This window comes from Pelophylax lessonae, assembly GCF_965119305.1.
Source record: "Pelophylax lessonae genome assembly, chromosome: 6".
NCBI classification, from domain to species: domain Eukaryota; kingdom Metazoa; phylum Chordata; class Amphibia; order Anura; family Ranidae; genus Pelophylax; species Pelophylax lessonae.
The window spans coordinates 310,029,326-310,040,027 of record NC_138773.1 but is presented as its reverse complement, the minus strand read 5'-3'; positions in this window follow the sequence as shown (position 1 = coordinate 310,040,027).

The following is a 10,702-nucleotide window of genomic DNA, read 5'->3' as shown; positions in this document are numbered from 1 at the left end:
GACAGAATGCTCCAGTACTTGAATGAATACTATTCTCAGTATAACATAATCATTTATTTTACACGTGTGCATATTTTCCTTTGTGTGACAGCCAGTAGACTACCTGGCCAAAGTACTGTGGTGGTGTCAGCAGGGGTGGTGCTCTGTCCAGGGACAAACAGAGGACCCAAATCTTTTAGTGGCTCCTGCGGGGGTAGCCCTGGAAATACAATACAGTGTGCACCATGCATCCATCCCATGTGTCAATATCCAAGTGTATAATACAATCACAGTGGTCACATAATCAGGGTGACCCCCCCCCCAAAGCGTAAGGACCCTGTTAGAGGAACACCGGAGCAGTGGCGGCCCGTCCATTGGGGGTGCAGGGGCACCTCCCCCCCTATCCATGCATCCAGCCCCCTAATCTACATGCAGGGCGCTGGACGCATGGATTCCAATGGGGTGTTTTTTTTTTTGAAGCACGTGATTATTGCCAGAGGCACTAATAGGCTTCAAAAAAGTGTGGGCTCCGGGTGCAGAGCACTGCGCCCCAAGCTCACCCAGTTGTGTGACAATAGCGAATGAATATTCGCTATTATCACACTGATTCTCCTCCCAGCCAATCAGGAAGTGGGTCCTGAGACCCGTTTCCCGATTGGCCAAAATGAGAAGCCATGCTATTGGCCAAGGAGGAGGAGGAGGAAGGAGACGCAGGAGAAACCGGTGCCTGCCCTCCACGTTAGTCCAGGGTGATTGAGCCAGCGATGGGGGGTGGTATGGCTGGAACTGGTGTGGTCTGGGGGGGGGGGGTATGGTGTGGTCCGTCTGCTGCCCCCTGCCCTGCCCATGGAGCACCAGCCGCCACTGCACCTGAGTCCTAAAAATGGAACAGATGCGAAATATGGAATAGGACAAATAAAGAGGAAAGGAAGACACCGCCAGAGCCGATTGGCCAGCTGGAGTTGTAGAGCATGACGTAAGGTAGGGAGCTCTAACAATTAAGATCTGTAAGGTATGCAGCTTTAACAGCTGTAACGTGAAAGTGTTAGGAGGGTCCAGGTTAGCTGCCTGTTGATCTTGGCAAGAAATGAGAAGGAGTTTGGAAATGAGAAGAAAAAGGACTTTATCATCGCATGATAAATAGAGAAGTCAGACATAATGGTATGTTTTTAAAGGAAAAATTTGGGAAACTTTCCAAAACTTAAAATATAGTCCCCCTGGACAAGCGAGGCTGCCTCTGACACAGAGCAGAATGGTTCAAAGAGTCTATTTTTAAGGTATAAATGTAGAATTCACCGTTCATCTTTATAAGGAGGGTGTCACCTTGCGCACAATGAGCTGGGAGCACAGGATAATGTTGCTTCTGTAAATGTTGCTTCATACACCGAGTATTGGAGATACAGGCCTAGGGGCCCCTGTGAAAATTCTCAACAGGCCCTACCTTCTCACTAATGGATTGTTAAATCTTTTTTGTCATAATGTGACGCATCAATGTGCGCTTTTCACGTGTGTTAACATGTGTTGCGTTAAGGCAGCCCATTTAGTCCCAGAAAACAGGCATGCACCATTTTTGCCAATGCACCGCACCACAGTGCAAGGTAGCAAGTCAGTGCCGGTTCACACTGGTGCAATGTGAGAACCCTGCAAATCCAATGTGGGTTCCCGCATCGCATCCGACTCACAGGCAGCTCACACTGCCATATGCAAACTGCTGGGAGTGTCGAATCAAAGTTACCGACACCCCCAGTTTACTTCGCATATCGTAGTGCGAACTGTCAGTTCAGACAGGAATTGGATCGGATAAGCGTGAGCACCCATGCGATCCGATTCCGATAAAAAAAATGGGTCCTGTGCGACTTTGGTCCGAATGCGATGCAAATTCAGCCACACAATCTATACAGCTGAATTTGCATTGCACAGGCATCGCATGTGATCTGCAGAGCAGTGCTCTGCGAATCACATGCGATGTGTGACATCGCTATAGTGTGAACCGTCACTTACTGTGCGCTGGTGTGCTGCAAAGCATGGGGTGCTGCTCAAAATCAATCGCAATGCGCTAATGTACATGTGACAGGACATTGAATTTGTAATGACAAGCGACTTGGGGCGATTTGAGGTCGCACCAGAGTCGTATAAAGTACTCGAAACCCATACTTGAGTAAAAGTATAAGTGCTCGATCAAAAAGTGACTTGAGTAGAAGTACTAAAGTATTCAACATTTTTTGTACTTAAGTATTGCAAGTAGTTTTTTTAAAAATTTTGCTACTCAAGTACTGAAAGTAAAAGTACCAGTAGTTTTGAAAAAAAATTGCTACTCAAGTACTGAAAGTAAAAGTACAAGTACTGTGTTATGTAATTATTAAAGAAAGAAGTCAAAAGTTTGAACATCATATTGTTTTTTATTATTTCAAATGCAGCTTTTATTTATACATACAGTAGCATTTATTTTCCTATGCGCTGATAATACACATGTTTTGAGCTTCATAAAACCTGCCATCTACTGTTCTGGCAGTGGTAATTTTTATAATAGTAACGAGTAACTATGCAGCACAAAAAAAAAAAATATCGGAGTAGAAGTATTGAAATCATCAAAAAAATGTAGTGAAGTAAAAGTGGAAGTAGGAGAAAAAAATTCTACTCTAGGAAAGTACAGATACCGCCTTTCGCTACTTAAGTACAGTAGTGAAGTAGTTCTACTTAGTTACTATACATCTCTGGGTTGCACAAGTCGCGTTCCAAGTCGGAGTAGTGTGAACCGGGCCTTATGGTTTATTAGAAAGCTGAACCCATACACATTAGAGCCGGTTCACACTACTCCGACTTGGGACGCGACTTGTGTGCCCTCAAGTCGCCCCAAGTCTCTTGTCATTACAAATTCAATGTAAATGAATGAGAGCTGTCTTAATATGCACTACTGAAGTCGCTCTGACTTCAGAAAAGGTTCCTGTACTACTTCAAGGCGACCTCTATCCGACTTGTGCACATAGACTTCAATGGGAGTCGCCTCTAAGTCGGATCCTTATCTATTTTCAAGAGACTGTGATCAGACTTTCTAGGAAGAAGAAAAAGATTAGCCAGGCATTCCCCACAGACAAAGTCGCTTATCATTTAAGTCTCTTACAAGTCTCTTGCAAGTCTCTGCTAAAAAGTCGCTACTTCATGGGGCGACTTTCTGGTCGTGGTAATGTGAACCGACTCTTACTCTGAGAGCCAGTTCACACTGCCGCGACCATAAGTCGCCCCATGTCGGAGCGACTTTTTACCGCGACTTTACCGCGACTTTGCCGTGACTTTACCGCGACTTCAGCGCGACTTGTGAATTATTTTGCGTGACTTATATGACAGACAATATTGTATTTGGCCAATCAGAATATGATGTGTTGTGACCTAATTCCCCTTTTCTGTTTTTTTTTACTCATTTCCTCATTGCCCACCAGTGCCACGTATCAGTGTCCACCAGTGCCACTGCCCACCAGTGCCACGTATCAGTGTCCACCAGTGCCACTGCCCACCAGTGCCATGTATGTGTCCACCAGTGCCACTGCCCACCAGTGCCACGTATCAGTGTCCACCAGTGCCACTGCCCACCAGTGCCACGTATGTGTCCACCAGTGCCACATATCAGTGCCACGAATCAGTGTCCACCAGTGTCACGTATCAGTGACACGTTTCAGTGCCACAAATCAGTGTCCACCAGTGCCACGTATCAGTGCCATGTATCAGTGCCATGAATCAGTGTCCACCAGTGCCACGAATCAGTGTCCATCAGTGCCACATATCAGTGCCACGTATCAGTGCCATGAATCAGTGTCCACCAGTGCCACGTAACAGTGCCACATATCAGTGCCACGTATCAGTGCCACTAATCAGTGTCCACCAGTGCCACGTATCAGTGCCACGTATCAGTGCCACGAATCAGTGCCCCGTATCAGTGCCACGAATCAGTGTCCACCAGTGCCACGTATCAGTGCCACGTATCAGTGCCACGAATCAGTGTCCACCAGTGCCACGTATCAGTGCCACGTATCAGTGCCACGAATCAGTGTCCACCATTGCCACGTATCAGTGCCACAAATCAGTGTCCACCAGTGCCACGTATCAGTGTCCACCAGTGCCACTTATCTGTGTCCACCAGTGCCACTCACACAGACCAAGCAGAGATAATGGAATATATATACCATTACATATATATATATATGTATATATATATATATACATACACCATATAGGCATGGCTGCAATGTGGGGAATGCCTGGCTAATCTCTTTCTTCTTCCTGGAAAGTCTGATAACAAGTCGCTTCAAATAAGATAAGGATCCGACTTGGAGGCGACTCCCATTGAAGTCTATTGACACAAGTCGGATACAAGTCGTCTCAAAGTAGTACAGGACCCTTTTCTGAAGTCGGAGCGACTTCAGTAGTGCCAATTAAGACGGCTCTCATTCATTTACATTGCATTTGTTATGACAAGCGACTTGGGGCGACTTGAGGGCACACAAGTCGCCTGACAAGTCGTGCTAGTGTGAATGGAGTCTGAGAGTGAGAGTTCTTTTATTTGTTGAATTTGATGGTCATGTATTCTTTTTTTTTTTCTTTTCTACCAAAATAACATTGTAACCAGATCTTTTTTCCAGTCATATTATAAATCTGAAAAAAAAAAAAGGTTGGCCATGTGTTAAGTTTCAATTTCCTAAATTTTCCTGGGTGTAAAATCGAGTTCACATGAGTATATATTTTAACAGTGAAAATCCAATTCCCTGTTATGACGCATTCCACCCAAAAACACAATTTTTACTTTTTTTGCTTTTGGGTGAAACCACAATCAATGTCAAGATATTAAACAGCAAATTGGCGACTGTTCCCATGTTGGGTTTAATCGCCTCCTGTCCCCCTCTCAGCTCCGAAGCGCACAAGGAAACAGGGAGATTATTAAAACCATTTGTAAAGTGCTCTTTGAAATGTAACATTATTCGTGGATCTTCGAGGTTGTTTTTGAAACTGAACTCCATCTGACAGTAGAGAGAGAAGAAAGCTTTCACTGTCATTGCAACATGGGAGATATAATATACAGCAAGGAGACATTAACTGAAAAAGATATATTTTGGAAGGCAATCTATTAAATTCCCTGGTGCCCAACCTGCAGCCTTTATCTTTTCTGACACTAATCTGTTTTTTTCTAATGTCCTGTTATAGCAATGATTTCTAGCAGTCTCATGTAATATGTCTTCTGTCTATGACTGTCTCCCAAAGCATGTCCCCAGTCTACAACAACTCCAACAGCATGTTCACGGTCTCTGAAAGTCTATTGCAGCATGTCTGCAATCTCTGATCATCTCTTGTATTATGTCGGCTGACCATCTCTATGTCTGCAGTCTCTGACCATCTCTGGTATCATATCTTCAGGCTCTGACCATCTCTTGTATCAAGTTCGCATACTCTGATCATCTCTTATATTATGTTCACAGTATCTCACCATCCTTTGCATCAGGTCCACAGTCTCTGACCATCTTCTGTACCATGTCCGCAGTCTCTGACCATGTCCTGTATCATATCTGCAGTCTCTGACCATCTCCTGTATCATGCCCAAAGTCTCTGACCATCTCTTGTATTATATCCGCAGTCTCTTACCATCTCTTCTATCATGTCTGCAGTCTCTGATCATCTCTTGTATCATGCCCACAGTCTCTGACCATCTCTTGTATTATATCCACAGTCTCTGACCATCTCCTGTATCATGTCTGCAGTCTCTGACCATCTCTTGTATCATGCCCAAAGTCTCTGGCCATCTCTTGTATTATATCCGCAGTCTCTGACCATCTCTTGTATCATGCCCAAAGTCTCTGGCCATCTCTTGTATTATATCCGCAGTCTCTGACCATCTCTTGTATCATGTCTGCAGTCTCTGACCATCTCTTGTATCATGCCCACAGTCTCTGACCCTCTCTTGTATTATATCTGCAGTCTCTGACCATCTCTTGTGTTATATCCACAGTCTCTGACCATCTTCTGTACCACGTCCACAGTCTCTGACCATGTTCTGTATCATATCTGCAGTCTCTGACCCTCTCTTGTATCATGCCCAAAGTCTCTGACCATCTCTTGTTTTATATCACCGGTCTCTGACCATCTCTTGTATCATGTCTGCAGTCTCTGACCATCTCTTGTATCATGCCCACAGTCTCTGACCATCTCTTGTATTATATCTGCAGTCTCTGACCATCTCTTGTATTTTATCCGCAGTCTCTGACCATCTCCTGTATCATGTCTGCAGTCTCTGACCATCTCTTGTATTATATCCACAGTCTCTGACCATCTCCTGTATCATGTCTGCAGTCTCTGACCATCTCTTGTATCATGCCCACAGTCTCTGACCATCTCTTGTTTTATATCAGCGGTCTCTGACCATCTCTTGTATCATGCCCACAGTCTCTGACCATCTCTTGTTTTATATCAGCGGTCTCTGACCATCTCTTGTGTTATATCCACAGTCTCTGACCATCTTCTGTACCACGTCCACAGTCTCTGACCATGTTCTGTATCATATCTGCAGTCTCTGACCCTCTCTTGTATCATGCCCAAAGTCTCTGACCATCTCTTGTTTTATATCACCGGTCTCTGACCATCTCTTGTATCATGCCCACAGTCTCTGACCATCTCTTGTATTATATCTGCAGTCTCTGACCATCTCTTGTATTTTATCCGCAGTCTCTGACCATCTCCTGTATCATGTCTGCAGTCTCTGACCATCTCTTGTATTATATCCACAGTCTCTGACCATCTCCTGTATCATGTCTGCAGTCTCTGACCATCTCTTGTATCATGCCCACAGTCTCTGACCATCTCTTGTTTTATATCAGCGGTCTCTGACCATCTCTTGTATCATGCCCACAGTATCTGACCATCTCTTGTATTATATCCGCCTTCTCTGACCATTTTTTGTACCATGTCCGCAGTCTCTTCCACATGTTTGGTGTGTCTCCCAGGTGGCTTGTGGCAAACTTTAAACAACACTTTTTATGGATATCTTTAAGAAATGGCTTTCTTCTTGCCACTCTTCCATAAAGGCCAGATTTGTGCAGTATACGACTTATTGTTGTCCTATGGACAGAGTCTCCCACCTCAGCTGTAGATCTCTGCAGTTCATCCAGAGTGATCATGGGCCTCTTGGCTGCATCTCTGATCAGTCTTCTCCTTGTATGAGCTGAAAGTTTAGAGGGACGGCCAGGTCTTCATAGATTTGCAGTGGTCTGATACTCCTTCCATTTCAATATTATCGCTTGCACAGTGCTCCTTGGGATGTTTAAAGCTTGGGGAATCTTTTTGTATCCAAATCCGGCTTTAAACTTCTCCACAACAGTATCTCAGACCTGCCTGGTGTGTTCCTTGTTCTTCATGATGCTCTCTGCGCTTTAAACAGACCTCTGAGACTATCACAGTGCAGGTGCATTTATACGGAGACTTGATTACACACAGGTGGATTCTATTTATCATCATTAGTCATTTAGGTCAACATTGGATGATTCAGAGATCCTCACTGAACTTCTGGAGAGAGTTTGCTGCACTGAAAGTAAAGGGGCTTAATAATTTTGCACGCCCAATTTTTCAGTTTTTTATTTGTTAACAAAGTTTGAAATATCCAATAAATTTTGTTCCACTTCATGATTGTGTCCCACTTGCTGTTGATTCTTCACAAAAAATTACAGTTTTATATCTTTATGTTTGAAGCCTGAAATGTGGCAAAAGGTTGAAAAGTTCAAGGGGGCCGAATACTTTCGCAATGCACTGTAAATGGGAATTAATTAAGTCCCGGAACAAAGTACAAGTAGTGCTGTTGTTCTTCAAAGTGCAGATAAGAAGGTGATGTGCTCTCCTACTATGTGGCCTCATTCATCGACAATTTTTGACTCTTAAGTTTAAGAGTCTTGACTGCTGAGGCGCATAGGCCCAGAAACAAAGCTAACATACAGTATCTAACAAAAGTGAGTACACCCCTCACATTTTGTAAATATTTTATTATATCTTTTCATATTGACAACACTGAAGAAATGACACTTTGCTAGAATGTAAAGTAGTGAGTGTACAGCTTGTATAACAGTGTAAATTTATTGTCCCCTCAAAATAACTCAACACACAGCCATTAATGTCTAAACCGCTGGCAACAAAAGTGAGTACACCCCTAAGTGAAAATGTCCAATCTGAGCCAAAAAAGTCAATATTTTGTGTGGCCACCATTATTTTCCAGCACTGCCTTAACCCTCTTGGGCATGGAGTCCACCAGAACTTCACAGGTTGCCACTGGAGTCCTCTTCCATTCTTTCATGACGACATCACAGAGCTGGTGGATGTTAGAGACCTTGCGCTTCTCCACCTTCCGTTTGAGGATACCCCACAGATGCTCAATAGGGTTTAGGTCTGGAGACATGCTTGGCCAGTTCATCCCCTTTACCCTCAGCTTCTTTAGCAAGGCAGTGGTCATCTTGGAGGTGTTTGGGGTCGTTATCATGTTGGAATACTGCCCTGCGGCCCAGTCTCTGAAGGGAGGGGATCATGCTCTGCTTCAGTATGTCACAGTACATGTTGGCATTCATGGTTCCCTCAATGAACTGTAGCTCCCCAGTGCCGGCAGCACTCATACAGCTCCAGACCATGACACTCCCACCACCATTCTGGACTGTAGGCAAGACACACCTGTCTTTGTACTCCTCACCTGGTTACAGCCACACACACGCTTGACACCATCTGAACCAAATAAGTTTATCTTGGTCTCATCAGACCACAGGACATGGTTCCAGTAATCCATGTCCTTAGTCTGCTTGTGTTCAGCAAACTGTTTGCAGGCTTTCTTGTGCATCATCTTTAGAAGAGGCTTCCTTCTGGGACGACAGCCATGCAGACCAATTTGATGCAGTGTGCTGCGTATGATCTGAGCACTGACAGGCTGACCCCCCATCCCTTCAACCTCTGCAGCAATGCTGGCAGCACTCATATGTCTATTTCCCAAAGACAACCTCTGGATATGACGCTGAGCACGCGCACTCAACTTCTTTGATCGACCATGACGAGGCCTGTTCTGAGTGGAACCTGTCCTGTTAAACCGCTGTATGGTCTTGGCCACTATGCTGCAGCTCAGGTTCAGGGTCTTGCCAATCTTCTTAGAGCCTAGGCCATCTTTATGTAGAGAGTTCTTTGCCATGAGGTGCCATGTTGAACTTTCAGTGACCAGTATAAGAGAGTGAGAGCGATAACACCAAATTTAACACACCTGCTCCCCATTCACACCTGAGACCTTGTGACACTAACGAGTCCCATGACACCGGGGGGGGGGGTGGCTAATTGGACATTTTCACTTAGGGGTGTACTCACTTTTGTTGCCAGCGGTTTAGACATTAATGGCTGTGTGTTGAGTTATTTTGAGGGGGACTAATATACACTGTTATATAAGCTGTACACTCACTACTTTACGTTGTAGCAAAGTGTCATCTCTTCAGTGTTGTCACATGAAAAGATAGAATAAAATATTTCCAAAAATGAGAGAGAATGGTGGTCTGCTGTTGTACACACTGCAGGCCGTTGTTCTCTCTGCTATCAACACAGAGCCCCTGTGTTCCTCCTATTTAGGATCACAGGTCTTGGTGTTGATTTCACAAGCCCATCCCCCCTACAGTTAGAAAACCCCCCCAGGCTCACATTTAACCCTTTGATCGCCCCTGGGTTAACCCCTTCCCTGCCAGTGTCATTAGTACAGTAACAGTGCATATTTTTAGCACTGATTACTGTAGTAATATCACTGATCCCCCTCAAAAGTGTAAAAAATGTCAGTTAGGGGTCCGATCTGTCCGCCACAATGTCACAGTCCCGCTAAAAATCGCAGATCGCTGCCATTACTAGTAAAAAAATAATCAAAAAATAAAAATGACGTAAATCCTTCCCCTAGTTTGTAGACGTGATACCAATCATTTGATTGCGCAAACCAATCAAAATATGCCTATTGGGACTTTTTGATTTACAAAAAATATGTAGCAGAATACAAATTGGCCTGAAATTATGAAAATTTTTTATTTTTTTTTTTATAGGGAATGTTATAAAGCAAAATGTGAAAAAATATTGTTTTTTTTTTCAAAATTGTCCTCTTTTTTTGTTTATAGCGCAAAAAATAAAAAATCGCACAGGTGATCAAATACCACCAAAAGAAAGCACTATTTGTGGGAAAAAAAGGAAATCAATTTTTATTTGGGTACAGCGTCGCACGACCGTGCAATTGTCCTTTAACCACTTAAGCCCCCGGAGGATTTGGCTGCTCAAAGACCAGGGCCTATTTTGCGATTCGGCACTGCGTGAGTTTAATGGACAATTGCGCGGTCGTGTGACGCTGTACCCAAATGAAATTGACGTCCTTTTTTTCCCACAAACAGAGCTTTCTTTTGGTGGTATTTGATCACCTGTGCGATTTTTACTTTTTGCGCTATAAACAAAAAAGTGCGACAATTTTGAAAAAATAACAGTATTTTTCACATTTTTTTTTTAATGAAATTCCCCCAAAAAAATGTAAAAATATTTTTTTTTTAACATTTTAGGCCAATTTGTTTTCTGCTACATATTTTTGGTGAAAAAAATCGCAATAAGCGTATTTTGATTGATTTGCGCAAAAGTTATTTCGTTTACTAACTACGGGAAAGATTTATGTCATTTTTATTGTTTTTTTTTTTTTTAACTAGTAATGGCG